The sequence below is a fragment of the Nothobranchius furzeri genome, chromosome 11 (assembly GCF_043380555.1).
Source record: "Nothobranchius furzeri strain GRZ-AD chromosome 11, NfurGRZ-RIMD1, whole genome shotgun sequence".
Lineage (NCBI taxonomy): Eukaryota > Metazoa > Chordata > Actinopteri > Cyprinodontiformes > Nothobranchiidae > Nothobranchius > Nothobranchius furzeri.
Window position 1 is genome coordinate 44,779,736 of NC_091751.1, and position 21,434 is coordinate 44,801,169.

The following is a 21,434-nucleotide window of genomic DNA, read 5'->3' on the forward strand; positions in this document are numbered from 1 at the left end:
GGTGTTAATCGCCTCTCGTAACCCCCTGTACACTACACGACCGCTCGGCGCAAAACTCGCCCCGATGTCGTGGCTTCTCGCACGACTGGAAAATCGGCTCAAAAAAGTGAAAAAGTCGCACAGTGTACGCCCGGCTTTACCGATTGAGCAGATTAATGGTGGTTCTTTCCTCCTATGAAAAGTTTGCTGAATTTACAGTCATTTTCCCTCAGTTTTTTCTGTGTCTGGTTCGATGACGTCACTTTCGTGAAGCGCATTTGTAGTCCTGGACTTATTTTCACTCTACACCTAAAATAGCGTTCCCCCGTTCGAAAATAAGCATTTTCTTGGTATCAAAATGTGTCTTTAAAATTCACAGACATCACATGTGAAATCTATGGTACAAAACAAGCGGAATTAGAAAATAGTGTTTTTAGCCCCATTGACCTGCATTCATGTTTTCCTTCTTCCGGGGACCCATGATGCGGAAGTGACTTACGCTCCCTATGGGGAATGGGCTGAAACAAGTTCCAGACACCTGTCAAATCTCACAGTTTTGAAAAGGGCCACGTTTCGCCGTTTTTCCATCGACACAAAAGCAGGATCCTGCAACTCATGCAAGGAAAATGTTCATCCTTGTGAAGTTTAGAAACCTGCCAATTTGTCACTGAAAGTTTTTACCTTTTGTTTTCCACTGGCTTCAAAAATGAAAACATGCAATTTTGAGAGTTTGTTTGGAGTGAAATACATTTTCAACTTTCATGACTTTTTTGTACTTGGAAAAACTTCCAAGAAGCTTGCTTGATTGAGCTACTTAAAGGCACACTTAGTAGATTTAGCTTGCTTTTAGCACCCTTATAGTCTGTTATTAATTCACTGTCATAAAACCAAAAGTGAAACTCTCCTCGCTGTGCCTTCATATTTTTAACACCTTCATTTAATAGCTAAATGTCTCCCCAGCCTTCATTAGTTTCTACAGAAGTGATTCATCACTAAGTCAAACAAATCAGCCATGTTCATGATCTAAAATATGCAGGAAACGTGCTTGAAGCAGACTACAGCGCTAGCATGTCAGCTCCGCTTTACTAACCCCGGCTTTCCACGGGAGCCGTCAGCAGCACGTTACTGCAGCAGCACGTCACAGCTGCTGATAGGAACCGCTGTGGTCAACAGAACCTTTTCCACTGGAGCCGTCAGCAGCCGTCAGCAGCGCGAGTCAGCCACGTCTCAGGAGCAGCATGTCGCGGCCTTTACGCGCCGGTTCTATTTTCTACGCGCGACGCCTCTGAAACGGGTCAAGTTTGACATTCTTGGGGAAGGAAAGACAGGAAATCGAACGCGGAAATGGAGAGAAGCACCCGAGATTTTCAGAATAAAGAACGTACTGCCTTCCGGTTGCTTTACTTTAAAAAAGGTTACTAACTGTGCGGCCCCGTGAGAAGTCATCACCTAGCTAGCGGTCTCCTTTGTTTTTCAGGTCCATATTGGCGATTATAAAACTGACAGAACATAAAACACAAACCTTTTGGAGCCATGTTGTAATATTCTCCTGCTTGTTGTTGTGTTTACTGATGAAGTCACTCGTGTGACTTTGTGCTCTGTCAGTGACAGCTGCTCCCCTGCTGCTCCGTGTCTCGTGGGAAGGGCCAAGCAGCAGCTTACGCGAGCAAGACGTGCTGCTGCAGTAACGTGCTGCTGACGGCTCCGGTGGAAACCCGGGGTAAGTCCAAAAGGGACCGGTCCAGATACTCCAGCAGTATTCTAGCAGCAGTGGGGTCATTTTAGCACATACTGGCTCAAGAAAACTACTTAAAATTATGAATAATTAGCAAAGCATGCCTTTATATAAATATTGTTTTATTTTATATAGTTTTAAATCATTTTCTTCTGTAATAAATTTAAATAAATGAACCACAGAATGTCAGTATTTATCAACCAATTTGACTGCAGGTATTTTTGTTTTGTCGTTGCCCGCTCATTACAGTACGGTAGTATAGTACAGTTCTCGTGAGTACAGGAGTGTAAAGACAGACAGCAAACACAAATTGGAACTGAGATCAGCACAAATGTCTGAAGTAGAGAAATTCAACAATATAATGATCTCTAAATGTGCAACGTTAGTTGGTTACTAAACTCACTTTTGCTTTGTAAATCCATCTGATCAAATATGAATTTTTGCTAACTTGTGAACATCTGGAGAAAAATCTTACAGAATCACATAAACCTTTACATTTAAATGTATTAAAACTGTTTTTCTGGCTCAGAATCAAAAGCCTGCGTTTCTCCAAAATGACAATGAACAGTGGATGATTTATAAGATAAGCAAAAATAATTTATGGTTGTCTGCATATTCATTGCTGACTTGTGCCATTATTCAGAGGCTCATCTACATTTTAAGCAGCATATCATGGTCAAGGACTATGTGTTCTTCCTCCTGTGAACCTCTGGAGCATTGCAATGAGTTTATCTTTGAGATGTGCCTATTGATTAGAGAAAGCTTGACCCGTGTTGGGAGCAGATGAGCCATCCCCTAGTCAGAAATTTGCAAACAGATCATGGCATTGATTGACCTTGATCAGCCTAAATTAGGCAAACAAAACTGCTTGTGTTTATTTTTTAATCGTTCCATAATTCACATTCCTATCTTAATTGGGTTTGTCAGATCAATGGATTTATTTTACTGTGAATCTTTAAGGAAAGGCGAGCCTTTTAACTTCCCATTTGTGCCGTTCTAATTATCTCCCTCCCCCAAGGCTTTCATCTGCAGGAATTTTGATCACAGATGTGCAAGAGCAAGTAAATGTTTGTCAATAATACGCCGGTCCATCTGTGCAGATAAATATAAAAGATATTTAGCTTTGGAAGCGTGACAACCTAAATACCAACAAGTGTGACTTGTTCCCGTTGGTAAAGATCAGTTGTGAGATAAGGATGCGTCATCCTTGGCATTTAGCCAGCCAAAAATATGTGTTTGACTTTCAAAGAGACAAGCAAGCTAAATATTTTGTGCTTGTGTCTCTAACTGAAACTGTGTTTAAAACATTCTTTGACACTTTATTGCATGAATCTTATATTTAAGAAGTTTTTAAGCGTTTGCCTTCAGAACTGCCTTAACCGCAGTAGATCCATATTGGCATAACAGCAGGGGAGTAGCAAGCTTTTTTTAAATGTGGGTGTTGAGTTTTCTGATATATAGTTCTTATTCCACCACAAGGTGTGCACCAGAACCAAAGAGAAGACATGAAAAAGATTCGAGTCGAAGAAGTTGTTACGTATTAAAATACTCTAGGGGGCTCTGGGGGCATGCCCCCCACCCCCCCTGGAAAATGTTTTGGGACATTTTATATTTAAAAGCATCAGTCTGGTGCAATTTGAGAAAAAAAAAAGTAGAGTTAAAGGTTGGTTAGAACATATAATAAAGTATCTATACATGTTCATGGTATTATAATGATGTATTTGAGTTAACAATGTTTTCTTGCGCTTTTTGTAGGGTTTGGTAAATTGAGTGCTTTAAAAGCTCAATATATATTACCTCTACTTATGACCAATAAGCTGTGATACTCTATCTAAATAAAGAATATCAACCCTGCTTGGTCTTTACGGTATTTATCAGAAGATTCTAGGATTCTTGCTTTATCGAGGGATTGTACACACTTCGTTTTGATTCAGAAAAGAGTCAGGTTTATAAAAGTAAGAATTTCTTTTACCAACAATTAAAACATGACAAGTTAACTAAGCATGTGATGTATGAATCTACAGTATGTATGAATGCGATGTTAGTCAGAACTTCCGGATCTAGGAGAGCTGAGTTCTGGATGTAAAAGAATTTGGTTTGCATTAAGCTATGAAGTTGATTATTATCGAAAGCACATCAGATGCTAGCTGTGTGTCTACTTCACCCGTTTTCGGAGACCCTCTTGGTGGATCCGAAGGTCAGAGAGGTCGGCTGACCTCTGGCACCAAAGGGCTGTAGAATACCGTGGCACCGACTCTTCAACCCAGAGATGTCGCGGGTCACGACAGATGGATGGAACCGCGTGTCTGGGACTCTTTAAGGAGTCGGAACAATATCAGCTCATTCTGCAGGAACTGTTTGCTTTATCAGCTTCGCAGGTGCAAAAAGGTTTTGACGACGTGTCAAAAGCTTTGATGGGTTAAAGAGGGTTTTGCTTTAGATAGCCGGTCTGAAGATTTCTCTAGAACTAGGAATTACCAGAGTAATCTGGTTTTAATGTTCTTATGTTATGATTTGTGTAGCCAACTAGAGGTTGACAAGTTTGAGGAATATTACCAAGAAGCTCAGAAACACACCTTCCTTGATACTGGACGCTCTGATCTGGGGAAAAGGACTATTTATGTGTCATGACTTTAACTTAACCTTACTTTGTTCTTGTGTGAGTGCAAGTGGTGATGACCTTGTCATATAAACATGCTGAAACATATTTCAATCACTGTAATCATCATAACATTCATTTCAAACTTCAATCATTGAGCACAGATTAATGAAACATTTCATTATATTTATTATAAGTAGCAATAAACAAACGTTTATTTAATGATTATCTAGCTTATAAGTTGTAGAAGTTCATATCTGATTTAGGAAATCATTCTTTGATTTAGCAATTAATCCGAGCTGCGAGTGTTAAGCATGAAGAATCCTGTAGCACGATAAGGATGGACCTTGAGGAGAGAACATTATTGTTGACAATTCGTTATCTGTGTTCAGAGCTGCAGGCTCTGAGCTCCAGCTGGTGGGATGGAGGCAGGCTAATTTAAAGAGGACACATGCAGTCTCGTGTCTCCTTTTTGACCAAATGTTGAATGGTCAAACTGTACCTAAAAACTGACCATTGCTGGACGTTACATTTCATTAATCTGTTTTGAACACCGACTACACGGGTGCGACGCCCATTCATCACATATCCATGATGTTAATAAATAATTTATTAGTTTATGTGAAAGGTAGGGCTGGGGGTAAACGATTATTTTTAAAACGATTATTCTGACGATTATTTTATCGAATAGTCGACTATTCTAATGACTATTTAGACAATTAATCTAATGATTATTTTTCTATTGCACAGTTAATAAAAACCAAAAAATCTCTAATAAATTCCTCAAAAAAATTGATAAATTGTTACTGTAAGAGAATAAACACTACAGGCCTTCCATTTTGTATAACACTGCTTTTATTGTGTTGGTTGGTTATGTTCTGGTGACGTGTAGAACTTGGGAGTGCAGGCTGCTGCCTGAGAGGTGGTTGAAGATGGAGTGTCTCCATGCTGCTTTGTTTTGGTCACTTATGTGCGTGAGGCGAGTGGTGATACGACTCTTCCTGGGGAGTTTGGCTCGTGTGCAAAAAGGAAGGGATAATAACGGGATTTAAAAGTTAAAATGATGATCAGGTTTATTTACAACTACAAAAAATCATAAATCTTTCCATCCACAGGTTGGGAATAATAAAACTAATTCTGCCTGTGGGGAATTAAAACTAAAGTACAAATAACTAGGAATGTCACACTGGGCAAAGATTACAGGGTTCTGGACCAAAATAAGGATCTCCAAAGGTCCAAATTCTAAACTGGGAGGTTAAACCAAACTCAAGGTGATATCTTAAACGAAACCGAAAACCCACAACACTCTAAATGTAATAAAAGGGAGATCTACACCACAAAAAAAGATGAACTCTAAACCAAAACGTAACAGCTTATCCAAACGCAAGAAGCTGTTAGCGAAGATGCTAACAGTAGCTTTACCAACGTTAAGTTCAAGTTACCAAGTTTAAATAAACCAAAACCACCCAGCAGCAAACAGACCAGCACGGAGGAGAGACTGATACCACAAAAACAGCTCTGCTAATGTCTGAAAGAAGCTCCCTTATGAAGGGAGAAACGCTCCTGGTGATGTTCTACATCTGCGGTAGAGACGGAGCAGCGCATCTGACCCCGGAAGTTGTTGTCCGTTGCCGGGAGACGAAGGCGGTCAAAACAGGAAAGGAATCTAGTAGCGGACGGACATTGTTCCGGGTCTTCGGTATTTGGTGGAGATGTTAGTGAAGGCGGAGAAGAGGGCGAACTAGAGGAAAAACATGCAGATTCCTCTTCTTTTTACAAACTCCTGTGGATGCAACAAGTGGGCGCGGTGCGTCGACTACCGGATCTGACATCGACAAATTTTTAGAATCGAGCCGTCGACGTCATCGAGGCGTTGCTACAGCCCTAGTGAAAGGGTCAATGCATATTCATTAACGTATGAATGTGAATATGCCAGAATTAGCCCTAAGGCTGTAGTCTCTTGCAGGTTAAAAACAATATAAACATCAAGTTAATAGTAAAAAAATTCAATATCACAATACTTAAGACCACTATAAATACATAAGTGTCATTAAAACCTAGTGATGCACCAATATGAAATTTTTGGGCCAATACCGATATCAGATATTGAGATCACCATTATGGCCAATAACCGATATTCACCAATACAGACATACTGACATTAATGCTTCTAAAATCAGCAGATTTTGTTTAGAATGCAAATTATTAAAGCTGAATTTACGTTATGTATACACACCACACATATTTATAGTTCTGAGATGATTTCATTTACTGTTAACATGACTAAACAATTACACATCACCCTAACCCGATACTGATATGTTAAAAAATGACTAAAATTGGCCGATACCAATATTGATGCCGATATATTGTAAAAACTTGTTATGAACACTATTATTGCGTAACACAGGCTTACACATAGCAGCCTAGCTTAGTGATCCCTGGCCTGAGTCCCCTTCGTTTTAAATTGACTTTGAATTACTTAAGAGTTGAACAGTCTCTTATGGCCACTGGCATGTTGTTCCAGATTTCAGCACCTTTAATCATTAATACCTGTTGACTAAAGGTGGCATTACACAATCACCTCTATCACTAGCATTGGATCTAAGCAAGATGAACTCAGCCAGGGGTGGTTGAGCGAGTCCATTAAGAACCTTACCATTAAGATACTTTCTAAGGACAGCAATATAACCAGTTTGCCGTATTTCTCTAATATATCATAAGACCAAGGTTTTCTATCGAATATTTTTAGTGCTTTTTTTAAAAAAGTGATTCAACTGTTTTTAGCGATGTCATGCTTGTCATTGATCAATTTGGTATGCAATAGGGCTGCACGATATTAGGAAAACCTGCTATATTCGATAACAGTGCTTAATATTGCAATATCGATAGTACTTGCGATAAATGAACAAATACTAAAGTATGCAGTGTTGATGTCGTCTGGCGTGTGACGTCTGCTCTGGGTTCAAAGCAAACAAAAACTAATGCATGATTTCCATTACAACATAACATTTTTATTGCAAAAATATGCAGCTGCACCTGCTACTGTATTAGCAGCAAAACAACAAACTGCATGCATGCAGTTTCTCAGTGACTTTAAAACATCACCACCACCATAAAACTTTTTCTGATGCTCCAAATACAGAAATACATCCCTTACCAGGGTTTTTTGAATAAATAAAAATACCTGAAAATAAGTTTAAATGTAAAATAATAGTTAACATCACTTAAATGCAACAGCAAATTATCTCATTGCTACTGAACATTTTCTCCACTTATGTGGTTATGATATAAGGCTGTTGCTGCAACTGGAAAGTGATCTGTGCAGGGCCAAACTAGGAGAAAATTAAGATTTTTTAAGGGAAAGAGAAAAACAATTGTCTACCTTTCAGAAGAGGAACTGGCAAAAACAACTACATGGAAAATATGTGTTAATGTTTGGTTTTAACATATTAGTTTGGGTTAACCTCTGGTTTCTGTGGAGGCTGTTGGAAGTCATAGTTATGTTCAAGAAACCAGTTAAAGGTGTTCTGAACTTTGTGACATGGTGCATTATCCTGCTGGAAGTACAGGTGCTGGCCAGTAAATTAGAATATCATCAAAAGGTTGAAAATATTTCAGTAATTCCATTCAAAACGTGAAACTTGTACATTATATTCATGCAATGCACACAGACCAATGTATTTCCAATGTTCATTACATTTAAATTTGATATTCATAAGTGACAACTAATGAAAACTCCAAATTTGGTATCTCAAAAAATTAGAATATTCTGAAAAGGCTGAATATAGAAGACACCTGCTGCCACTCTAATCAGCTGATTTACTCAAAACACCTGCAAAGGCCTTTAAAAGGTCCCTCAGTCTTGTTTTGAAGGCACCACAATCATGGGGAAGACTTCTGACTTAACAGCTGTCCAAAAGACAATCATTGACACCTTGCACAAGGAGGGCAAGACACAAAAGGTGATTGCTAAAGAAGCTGGCTGTTCGCAGAGCTCTGTGTCCAAGCACATTAACAGACAGGCGAAGGGACGGAAAAAATGTGGTAGAAAAAAGTGTACAAGCTCTAGGGATAACCGCACCCTGCAGATAATTGTGACGACAAACCCATTCAAAAATGTGGGGGAGATCCACAAAGAGTGGACTGCAGCTGGAGTCAGCGCTTCAAGAACCACCACGAGGAGACTCATGAAAGACATGGGATTCAGGTGTCGCATTCCGTGTGTCAAGCCACTCTTGAACATGAAACAGCGCAAGAAGCGTCTCGCCTGGGCCAAGGACAAAAAGGACTGGACTGATGCTGAGTGGTCCAAAGTTATGTTTTCTGATGAAAGCAAGTTCTGCATTTCCTTTGGAAATCAAGGACCCAGAGTCTGGAGGAAGAGCGGAGAAGCACAGAATCCACGTTGCATGAGGTCCAGTGTAAAGTTTCCACCGTCAGTGATGGTGTGGGGTGCCATGTCATCTGCCGGTGTTGGCCCACTCTGTTTCCTGAGGTCCAGGGTCAATGCAGCCGTCTACCAGGAAGTTTTAGAGCACTTCATGCTTCCTGCTGCTGACCAACTTTATGGGGATGCAGACTTCACCTTTCAACAGGACTTGGCACCTGCACACAGTGCCAAAACCACCAGCACCTGGTTCAAGGACCATGGTATCCCTGTCCTTGATTGGCCAGCAAACTCGCCTGACCTTAACCCCATAGAAAATCTATGGGGTATTGTGAAGCGGAGGATGCAATACGCTAGACCCAACAATGCAGAGGAGCTGAAGACGACTATCAGAGCAACCTGGGCTCTCATAACACCTGAGCAGTGCCACAGACTGATCGAGTCCATGCCACGCCGCATTACTGCAGTTATTGAGGCAAAAGGAGCCCCGACTAAGTATTGAGTGCTATACATGCACATTCTTTTCATGTTCATTCTTTTCAGTTGGCCAACATTAGAGAAACAAACATTTTTTCATTGGCCTTTAGAATATTCTAATTTTCTGAGATACCAGATTTGATGTTTTCATTGGTTGTCACCTATAAATATCAAAATTAAACGTAATAAACATCGGAAATACATTGGTCTGTGTGCATTGCATGAATATAATGTACAAGTTTCACGTTTTGAATGGAATTACTGAAATATTTTCAACCTTTTGATGATATTCTAATTTACTGGCCAGCACCTGTAGATAATCCGTTGCTTGGCTCATTGTGGTCGTTTAAAGATCGACGTGGTCTGCAACAATAATCTGGTTGGCTGTGGTGTTTGACCCATGCTTAGCTGGTACCGAACCATTACACGACCTGTAGCGTGAACCATTGATCAGTTCTGAAATACCCAGATCAACTCATCTAGCACTAGCAATCATCCAGAGTTCAAGCTCTTTCTTCTCCATTATTATGCTTATTGAACTTCATTGGGTCATCTTCACCATGTCTAGTTAACCAAAGCCAATGAGCTGCTGTCATGTGAGGAGCAGATTGGCTTTTCAAACAAGTGTGCCTAATAAAATGGCCATGGAATATGTGGGTTTTTTCATCATTTGACTGGGCCTTGAACTAGAAACTGAGATGGTGAAATAGCAAAGCTTTTAAACTGTATACCTGATGAAATATTAACATGCTGCAGGGAACATTGTGTTATATATAACAAACAAGAGCTGGACTTTGATTTGGTTCTTTTTGCAGAGCTTTGAAATGTAGCTAAAAACTAAAAATGTGCACTGAAAACATATAGACAAACAGTGTATAAGAAACAATCAAAATATATCATGTTTCCTAAACAGTGCCTGAATGTATAGTCTTTTAAAGTATTATAATATCAACTTTTTTCTAGATTAAATGAAGGCAGCCAGAGGACCCATCTCAATTGGTGTCTGTCCTGAGGCTTTTCTCCCCTCTGGTGCGCCGCTCTAATGTGGGTACGTGCTGCCTTGCATTATCAAGAGCAACAGTGCATCTGCCATTTGACTAAGCTGTGTAACAGGCCAACATGATGTCAGTGTCTGTGGCTGACACAGTAGGGGCAGCCAGTGTGTGTGTGTGTGTGTGTGTGTGTGTGTGTGTGTGTGTGTGTGTGTGTGTGTGTGTGTGTGTGTGTGTGTGTGTGTGTGTGTGTGTGTGTGTGTGTGTGTGTGTGTGTGTGTTCGCATGCAAGATTGGATCCTCCAATACATGTCAATAAACAGCCAGGGAAGACGAGGATTATATTGCGCCTGTCAACCCTGAGAGCCAAGAAAGGTAACTTGCAGTTTTGCCCAAGGAGAGTGCCAAGTCATACTGGCTGCAGTATATGTTATTAATCTTCATTATAAGGATTAGAGCCAACAGCAGGGTCAGACAATAACTATTGTCCCCTTACCCAAGGCTGACTGGGAAAAAAAAAACTCCATGGTGTTATTTGTTCAATTTTTTGTGTTTTTTCTGTTCTGCAGAGGCTGAAGTCACCTTTTTAAACCTGGACACCAGTTTTGTTGTTCTGAAAGCCTGATTTTACTTTGAAAAGTTTTTTCCAGTGGAGTTGGAGCGGATGCAATTCAAATCGCGGGGTGAACGAGCATTTGTCCATGCTGCCCCAAAGCTATGGAACTCATTGCCCATTGGAGTTCGGCAGGCTCCATCTCTGGCGGTTTTTAAATCTCGTTTAAAGACCCACTTTTACGCTTTGGCTTTTAGACAGTGACTCGTTTTAGTGTTTTATTGTATCATTGTTTTAATGTGTTCTTAGTATTCATCATGTTTTATCTGCTTTTGATTGGGATTTTTATCCTCTGTTTTAGTTCTTTCGAATGGTTGTGTTTTGTTTTAGCCTGTGCAGCACTTTGGGCAACTCACATGCTGCGTTTTAAATGTGCTATATAAATAAACTATGCTATGCTATTCTATGCTATGCTTGTTTCAAAATAAAAGCATCAAAATGCACTAAAAGCATTCTGAATGCTTGTAAGTCAAACTCAGGGGTGGGAAAAAAAGCTCAGACGTGCCTGTTTCAGGACTGAGGATTCAGCTGAAAAGTAGCTTCAAAGGGCAGTATTTGGACTCTTATTTCCTGATATTGTGACATCTTGCTTCAGATTGGCTAACAGCAACACGACTACCACTGACTTGTTTGCTCTGCAACGTAGGGCTGTAGCGAAGCCTCGACGACGTTGACGGCTCGATTCTAAAAATTTGTCGATGTCAGATCCGGTAGTCAACGCACCGCGCCCACTTGTTGCATCCCCAGGAGTTTGTAAATAGAGGAGGAATCTGCCTGTTTTTCCTCTAGTTCGCCCTCTTCTTCGCCTTCACTAACATCTCCGCCAAATAACGAAGACCCGGAACAATGTCCGTCCACTACTAGATTATTTTCCTGTTTTGCCCGCCTTCGTCTCCCGGCAACGGACAACAACTTCCGGGGTCAGACGCGCTGCTCCGTCTCTACCGCAGATGTAGAAAATCACCGGGAGCGTTTCTCCCTTCATTAATGAGCTTCTTTCAGACATTAGGAGAGCTGTTTTGGTAGTAGCAGTCTCTCCTCCGTGCTGGTCTGTTTGCTGCTGGGTATTTTTGGTTTATTTAAACTTGGTAACTTGAACTTAACGTTGGTAAAGCTACTGTTAGCATCTTCGCTAACAGCTTCTTGCGTTTGGATAAGCTGTTGTGTTTTGGTTTAGAGTTCATCTTTTTTGTGGTGCAGATCTCCCTTTTATTACATTTAGGGTGTTGTGGGTTTTCTGATTAGTTTAAAATATCACCTTGAGTTTGGTTTAACCGCCCAGTTTAGAGTTTGGACTTTTGGTCCAGAACCCTGTAATCTTTGCCCAGTGGGACATCCCTACTTATTTGTACTTTTGTTTTAATTCCCCACAGGCAGAATTAGTTTTATTATTCCCAACCTGTGGATGGAAAGTTTTATGTTTTTTGTAGTTGTAAATAAACCTGATCATCATTTTAATTTTTAAATCCCGTTATTGTCCCTTCCTTTTTGCACACGAGCCAAACTCCCCAGGAAGAGTCGTAACACCACTCGCCTCACGCACATAAGTGACCAAAACAAAGCAGCATGGAGACACTCCGTCTCCAACCACCTCTCAGGCAGCAGCCTGCACTCCCAAGTTCTACACGTCACCAGAACATAACCAACCAACACAATAAAAGCAGTGTTATACAAAATGGAAGGCCTGTAGTGTTTATTCTCTTACAGTAAGAATTTATCCATTTTTTTGAGGAATTTATTAGAGATTTTCTGGGTTTTGTTAATTGTGCAATAGGAAAATAATCATTAGATTAATTTTCTAAATAGTCATTAGAATAGTCGACTATTCGATAAAATAATCGTCAGAATAATCGTTTTAAAAATAATCGTTTACCCCCAGCCCTACTGCAACGTTATGTTTTATCTTCACAAATAACACAAGCCTGGAGGAGTTTTGCCATGCGGTGGGGATGCTAATGCTAATGGTTAGCTTCTATTAGTCAATATGTTCTCTGCTCTTTCCTGAATGCCGAACCAACAACAGCCTTCCCTATCACGAGCCAAAATGGGTGAGTCCTAGCAACAGCTTGACGTAGAGCTGTCAGGATTTTTCAATCACAGACATGAAAATGTAGACGCCCCATTGGGCGCTGGAGAGCGTAACAGCATTGCCACCATATTGGGTGTGTTCTTAACTCTCCAAACCCAACTGGAGTCAATACAGGGTGAGCAACTATTTTCTATAATGTGCCAAATACTAGTGTGGCTAGTAATCCTACCCAACAGATAGGATTACTAGCCTACTTGTTGGGATTTTCTTTTTCTATTTTAATTAGTTTTTATTTATTTATTTTATTATTTATATTTTAACTATCATGCCATACCATATGTCTGATTTTGTGAATAAGCATAATAAAATATGTTTTTTTTTTGTTGGGTAAGCACCTTCCTCAGTTGAAATAAATGCACTGGGGGCGAATGGAGATCCAACCAAGATGGCGGTCTGCTGCTATTCCAGCTCCAATAGGCAGCTCCAATCTATGAGGTGTCTACATATATGATGTCTGTGCTTCAAACCCAAGCATTTCACCATCTAATTTTCTATCAGAAGCTTATTTGGAAAAAATGGATAGTAGACTATTTTCACGTTCAGTCTGTATGTTAAACTCACAAATCATTTTAAAAAATATTAAGTGAAAAATGGTTTCTCAGTGAGGGACCACTTTAACACTTACACTAAAGGAGCTACCTGGTGTGGTGCTTGTTGCTGCTGCTGATCCTCCCATCACCTTGATTTTTTTATTTGCTCCTGGAAACTTTAACAAGTTCAAGGAGACTGGAAGCTTTTGTTTAAGCTGCTCATTGATTGGATCAAGCACAGTATCAATCACTATTTGTCAGATATAGAGGCGGTAATTGAATTTATGCAGAAACTGAATGAACTTAATTACTAAGAGACGGGCTGTTATGAAAGCTAACGAAAGAGGAAGATGGAAATTTAAAGCTTAGCTGCATAATATGTATTCTTTATGATATTCTATTCATAAATATTTCATTTTAAAACTATGTATACAATATGTAATCCCCTGGGCGTAGCCGTACTTTGCTGTGCCAGCAGATGTTCTGTACTTACATGACTATGAATGAATTTATCTTCCTTTCCACAACCTTTGAGCTGTAATAAATACACTTTGTGTCATCAGTTTTGTTGACATATTTGTATGGAATTAGCTTCCTCCCTCACTTGTTTGTTTGAAACTGAACTCAGTTATTGTCCAAAGTAAAAAGCAAAATCTAACATTTGTTAAAATAAGGCATTCCTGATCCTGCGTGAACTTTGTATTATTAAAAATAATGTTTGTTGGATAAAAGCTTACCTCAACAATTAGATTTGTTTTAAAAAATGCATGCCAGCTGTTTTTGATGACGTGCCCTTTAAGATGCAACATGAGACCTGCATGTTTTTCACGCTCTTAACTGAACAGAATCCACAGACTTGGCTTTCAGTGCTCTTTTCCTTGAAGGGGTTGAGTTATTCTGCTATTTTTTTGCCTTTTTTATTTTTGATTTATTTATTTATTTATTTTTTCAATTTTATTTCAAGCACACAAAAAGAAAAAAGAAAGAAAAACAATGCACAATATATCGAACATAAAACATTTTGTAAAACAAAAAAAAAAAGAAAACGTACAACATTTTTATAGTCACTGCTGCTTGAAATGGAGTGGGCTGAAGTTTAACACTTATTACATCCCACCCCCTTTCAAATTCTAATATAAAATTGCAGTACATTAATTGTATCCATACATTTTACAAAACCAAAAACATATTACTTTATACAAAATTGTGATAAGTCAGCAATAGCATTTCCAAAGTATTAGGAACAAAATTTTCCAACAAAATTTTCTCCCAGTCATACATCCTTGTTAACTTTACATTTCCACTTCATTGCCCTTCATTTTTATAAAGCAAAAAAATTATTTCTTTAAATCTCTCCCTGAATTGTTTTATATTTATACATTCCTTAAGCTTTATATTTAAGTTCTTCCACAATTTCACCCCATGTACAGAAGCACAAAAACTCTTCTTCCTACTATGTGCCATTGGTAATATAAAATGTTGTTTTCCTCTTAACACGTACTCTCCTTCCCTCTGAGTAATTTTTGAACTTTAAGAGGTAAGTCATTACACATTGCCCTAAATGAAATTTGAACTGTCTGTAGATCCACTACATCTTTAAATTTTAATATTTTGGACTCCAAAAAAAGTGTTTTGGTATGAGTTGTAAAGCCAGTTCCATGAATAATCTTTAAAGCTCTCTTCTGTAAAATAACAAGTGGCTGCACTGATGTTGCACAATTATTTCCCCAGACTTCTGCACAATATGTGAAGTATGGCAAGACCAATGAACAGTAGAGCATACGTAGAAACTTCTGATTTAAAACTTGCCTTGCTCTACTGATTATTGCTATCCTCCTGGACACCTTGCTCCTTACATGGCTAATGTGAGGTTTCCAGTTCACTTCACTATCAATTAGAACTCCTAATAATTTTATTTCCTAACATTTTGAATATTCACTCCACCTATTTTAACTTTAATTTTCAAATTGTTTCGACAACTTCCAAACATCATTAATTTTGTTTTCTTTAAATGTAATACTTTTTTTGTATCAAACTATAATTTGATCTTTTCTTATTCCTTATTTATCTCCTGCACTAACAGCTGAAGATGAGCAGAAAATATTTGTCATCAGTAGGGCTGGGGGTAAACGATTATTTTTAAAACGATTATTCTGACGATTATTTTATCGAATAGTCGACTATTCTAATGACTATTTAGAAAACTAATCTAATGATTATTTTTCTATTGCACAATTAACAAAAACCAGAAAATCTCAAATAAATTCCTCAAAAAAATTGATAAATTCTTACTGTAAGAGAATAAACACTACAGGCCTTCCATTTTGTATAACACTGCTTTTATTGTGTTGCGGTTGGTTATGTTCTGGTGACATGAAGAACTTGGGAGTGCAGGCTGCTGCCTGAGAGGTGGTAGAAGATGGAGTGTCTCCATGCTGCTTTGTTTTGGTCACTTATGTGCATGAGGCGAGTGGTGTTACGGGTTAACCAAACTCAGGTGATATTTTACACTAAACCGAAAACCCACAACACTCTAAATGTAATAAAAGGGAGATCTACACCACAAAAAAGATGAACTCTAAACCAAAACGTAACAGCTTATCCCAACGCAAGAAGCTGTTAGCGAAGATGCTAACAGTAGCTTTACCAACGTTAAGTTCAAGTTACCAAGTTTAAATAAACCAAAAACACCCAGCAGCAAACAGACCAGCATGGAGGAGAGACTGCTACCACCAAAACAGCTCTCCTCATGTCTGAAAGAAGCTCCTTTATGAAGGGAGAAACGCTCCCGGTGATTTTCTACATCTGCGATAGACACGAAGCAGCGCATCTGACCCCGGAAGTTGTTGTCCGTTGCCGGGAGACGAAGGCGGGCAAAACAGGAAAGGAATCTAGTAGTGGACGGACGTTGTTCCGGGTCTTCGGTATTTGGCGGAGATGTTAGTGAAGGCGGAGAAGAGGGCGAACTAGAGGAAAAACGGGCAGATTCCTCCTCTATTTACAAACTCCTGGGGATGCAAAAAGTGGGCGCGGTGCGTCGACTTCCGGATCTGACGTCGACAAATTTTTAGAATCGAGCCGTCGACTTCGTCGAGGCTTCGCTACAGCCCTAGTCATCGGCAAACAACACCAGTTTTACTGATACTGACACTTTACATAAATCATTAATATAAATAAGAAACAATATTGGACCCAACATTGCCCCCTGTGGAACACCTCAAGAAATTTCCAAACTATCAGAACAATAATTTCCCAATTTCACAAACTGCCTTCGCTTGGTCAAATTACTTTTAATCCAATCTAAAGCCTTTCCTCTAATACCATAATGTTCTAATTTTCTAAATAGAATATCATGATTGATGGTATCAAACGCTTACTGTAGATCGAGAAATTTTCCAATAGTGTGCATTTTATTGTCTAGTGAGCTGGTCATTTCTTCTACAGAATCTAACAGTGCAAGTGATGTTGTTCTTTTTGCTCTAAAACCATACTGGCATTCATTGAGTATACTATTTTTTTCTAAAAAGTAATCAAGACGAGAGATAAAGTTTTTCAAGAATTTTTGAAAATTTTAGGAGCAGGGAAACAGGTCTGTAATTTGTACACTGATGTTTATCCCCAGATTTATAGAGTGGAATAACCTTAGCTATTTTCATTTGATTAGGAAATGTACCAGATTCAAAAGATGTATTATAAATGTAGGTAAGAGGTTTCGAAATGGCATCAATAACATTTCTCACTATCATCTTATCAACATCACTGCAATCATTTGACATTTTGTTCTTACATTTTAAAACAATTTGAATCATCTCGCTTTCCTCCACTGGAGAGAGGAACATCGAATTTAAATTTCTTTCAATAAAACTGCAACCATATTGGTCATTTATTGGGTCAGAAATTGTTTCTGCCAGCTCTTTCCCAATATTTACAAAAAATGCATTGTAAGTATTTGCCACCTCATTCATATTATAATTATCTTTGTCTCCCATATTTAAATATTTTGGATAACTTAACTTTCCAGAAGATTTACGTATTACCTTATTTAATATTTTCCAAGTTTCCCTCACATCAGATATATTGCTCTCTATTAATCTATGATAATAATCTTTCTTAGCATTTCTCAAAATGTTAATTAATTTGTTTTTATATTTTTATACTTATTTTCTGCCTCTTCTGATCTATATTTCAAGAACAACTTGCAGTAATAATTCTTTTTTATAGCATTTCTTAATCCTTTTGTGATCCAAGGATGTCCATTGTTCTTTGAACTCATACTTTTCTCATTGGGCAATTCTTATCATACAGTTTTTTAAAAATATTTTCATAAACTCATCATAGGCCTCATGAACATTGCTCTTATATACCTCCTCCCAATTTTGCGCCAATAAATCATTCTTAAATACCTTCATAGATTTATCTGATCTTAATCTTTTATTGGTACTAAATAGTTCTTGATGAGGCTTACAGTTGCTGTCAATCACTGTAAAAACAGGCAAATGATCACTGATGCCCCCTATTAATATTCCACTTACTGCATCACTGAAGATGTCATTTGTTAGAATATTGTCAATTAATGGTGTATAAGGAACCCAGCAAATTGCATCAAGTCACTGACTAGTGTCAGTGGCTTTACAGCAATCCTCATACTAAGCAAGCATATAGCGACAGTGGTGAGGAAAACTCCCTTTTAACAGGAAGAAACCTCCAGAGGATCCTGGCTCAGTATAAGCAACTAAAGAAACACATTGATGCTAGCTGAGAATCTGAACCGCTATTGCAGAAGCAAAATAGTTTAGCTTTGCATGTCGGTCTAGCAACGCTCCATTGGAACCGCAGCAGCCCCAGCCAGTATTGTGGCTGGCCAATCAGCGAGTGTAGGTGTAGTGATTTTCGGATATAAATTTAGGCTGTGAATTGTGTTAAAGAAATTCTCTGTTAATTTATGTTTATTTGGATTAAGTATATCTATATTGAAGTCTCCACAAACGATAAATGTTTTGCCCGCTTTTTTAGCATACATTATCTCCATATAATCACTCAATCAGTGCGTTTACATGCAGCCAGTAACCCTTTTAAAACCCGAATATTCACAATAACCCGGTTCCGCAGGTCCTTGTAAACACAGCCAAAAACCCGGATATGCTCATAACCGGGTTTTTAAAAACCCGGTTACTACACCTGGGGTAACCCTATTCTAACCCGAATGTTTGGTCGTGTAAACGCATATCGGGATATCCCCATCAAAGCGTGTGTTCTGTGCATGCTCTGTTCGCAAGGAATCTTGGTCTTTTGAGTAGCGAGACGTCTTGTATGCGCCAGAACACCCTAACCCTAACCGGTTAACATCTACAAATAATGCAACACCTTCTCCTAAACCATTTTTCCGGTCCATATGTACAAAATCATATCCCTCCAACTTAAACATTTCTTTTCTTTCCTTGTGGATCCATGTCTCAGATATAGCAATTAGACTGAATGGTTGCTTTATACTATGCAAAAAGCTTTTGATATTTTCAAAATTAGCATAGAGACGTCTACTGTTTATGTGGATAACAGAAAAATTGCCCTCTTTGTTTATTTGATTGTACATTTCATCTGTATAATAACTACAATTATTCTTTGCACCAGTAAAAAAAAATGTGTCTGGGTCAATATTGTGTTCCCTATCAAAACTTATATAATCACCATATTCAAATGTTTGCAACTCCAGCTTGGTTATATCTTCTATTTCCGATGAGTCTTGTTTGAGCTTGTGTATCAGTCAGCTTACCTCTTGTTCCGGTAGCCTGACAACCTTTTTTACTCATACTCAGACAGTTCTTCCATACTCCTCACCATCCATATCTTTGCATCATCTGGGCTTCCATTCAGCTTCATGAACACCTTACAGCTGGCAGTCCATGTAGTTTGTGTTTCCTTAATTTTCCTCAAGTACCTGGCTTTCTTTGCAATGTCAGTATTTTGCTTAGTAAGGTGCTCATGGATGTACAAATTTGTCCCTTTGAGCTTTTTTCCTTCCCTTAAAATCTCAATCTTGTGTTTTCTGTTTGTAAATCTCATGATGACTGTAGATTTATCACCGACATTCCTCCTCGGCAGCACTTGGCAAACCTCGCCATTATTACAATCCAGGTCGATTCCTTTTGATTGTAGAAATCTCGCCACTTGTTGCTCTGTCGAGCTGTTGTCAACCTCAGCCACTGTGTCCCTAGTATTAGCATCTACCGCTTGAGCATACAAACGAGGTTTCACTGTGAACCCGGTTATTATGATATCATTCATCCTCCAGTGTTGCTCAAGGTTTGCAACCCGGTTCTCTAACTGTTCTATCTTCTTGTCTTTCTCCGCATTTTGAATGCAAAGAAACTGGACCTCTTTCACCACGTCCACAGACAGACAGACTTGGCTTTCAGTGCTCTTTTCCTTGAATGGGTCGAGTTATTCTGCTAATTTTCGCCTTTCATCACGCGTTGTAAGTGGCTCGCCTATCACAAGGAGGAGAATCGGGATCTCTTATGTTCATGCAAAGCAAAAACGATATCTAATGAATTTTGTGAGATAGTGCAAATTAGAATCGTTTTTGCTGTACTCTATTTTTAACATTGAAGTTTGTTTGGCGCCACCACAGAGTTAGTCAGAGCTGCACTTTGAGAAGATTCACCATCAGGCCATTAAGCAGTTTTGACACAAAGAAAAACTCTGTGTTGTTTTGCTAAAGTTGATGAATACTGTACTCCATGTGGCGTAATTAGTGTGTGCAGCAGATGTATCTGGCTGACATTTTGAGGAAAATGACAGCAAACACAGACTTGATAGCGTGAGCATAACCAGCAGCACCTTGTCTGTTTGTTGACGTTGCAGATTTCTTGCAACTCCCACATTAGGCTGCACTTTTTGCTTTGGCAAAAAGGATGTGTAGGAATAGTCATTTTCCGTGTTACTGGTGATTAGATTTGCTAAATGGCTTTTGGGAAAGCAGCATGGCCTCGTCATCAAGACAAAACTTGCAGCAAGAAGCTGTTAAATTAATGGCGTTGTTTAAAACTAGTGCATTTTAAATTATTCAGAGCTAGTTAAAGTAACACTCCTAGGTTTTCCCGGGGAGGTTCCCCTGAAGTTGTATTGTAAAACAGCCAGCAGTTTCTGCCCATTCATTTGAATGTCAAACTTGATTTATTTAGTTTATATGTTAACCTAAAATTGTAATGTGAGATTTAGTTGCTGGACACTAGCCTGGCATAGTTTATCTAAATCATTAAACACACAAAAAGTAGAAATAGACCCAAGCCTACCTGTTATGGTGTTACTTAGCTTTTATGGCATACTATCATTACAGTTCAGGGACAGCGTAGCAAAAAGGTTTGATACATGGAGCGTTGTTCTCTGTGTGATATCTTAAAATACTACGTTGGAAATGCCAATAATCTATTTTAACTTAATAATTATAACCATCAGCATCTTTTTCACTAGGAATCTAGCTTCTCCCATGCACTGCAAATGCATTACAGCTCACTCACTATCCTGGCATTATAAAAAGAAAGGGAAACAGAAAATGTTCAGAGATGGTTAATTATTTGACATGTCTGATACTTTGACCTGCTGATACCGATGTACATCTAATAATTTAAATCGCAAAGATACTTTTTTTGAAAATTATAATGTTTAACTTGGAAATTCTAATTCTTGAAGTTAAATGAAAGATCTATTATTGCTCACATGAATTAACGCCTAGCCACAGTGGGTTCACTGACTTGGAAGAAAGTGAAACATTTGATTGTTGTTTGCATGGATGCTTTCAGAGACTGGCTTATCTGGAAATACAGATTTAGATTTTAGTTCAGTCACTGATTACACCAACTATTCTGAATATCGTCCAATTCTGATCACTGGTTGATTTATTGGTGTAACTCTGGACACAATAGTCATGTTTAAATGCGCACACGTAATCTGATGAAAAGCTTGATTGGAATAAAGTGGTTTGATGTAAACACATCATTTGGGTTTCTCTGACCCGATCCATTCAGTCAGAT

At 38.7% G+C, this 21,434-nt stretch overlaps 1 protein-coding gene across 4 annotated transcripts in view; it reads left to right on the forward strand.

Annotated features, from left to right (window-relative positions):
• LOC107383573 (receptor-type tyrosine-protein phosphatase F) overlaps window positions 1-21,434 on the forward strand; it is a 258,659-nt gene that overhangs the window by 24,564 nt on the left and 212,661 nt on the right. The window contains exon 2 of one of the 4 annotated variants that reach the window (XM_070541595.1): window positions 1,585-1,699. The exons of 2 other annotated variants lie outside the window; for them this stretch is intronic. The gene's annotated coding sequence lies outside the window, so the exon portion shown is untranslated. Of the gene's footprint in view, window positions 1-1,584; window positions 1,700-10,143; window positions 10,229-21,434 lie in introns of all 4 variants that reach the window. One more of the 4 variants, XM_070541597.1, reaches the window with a different exon arrangement.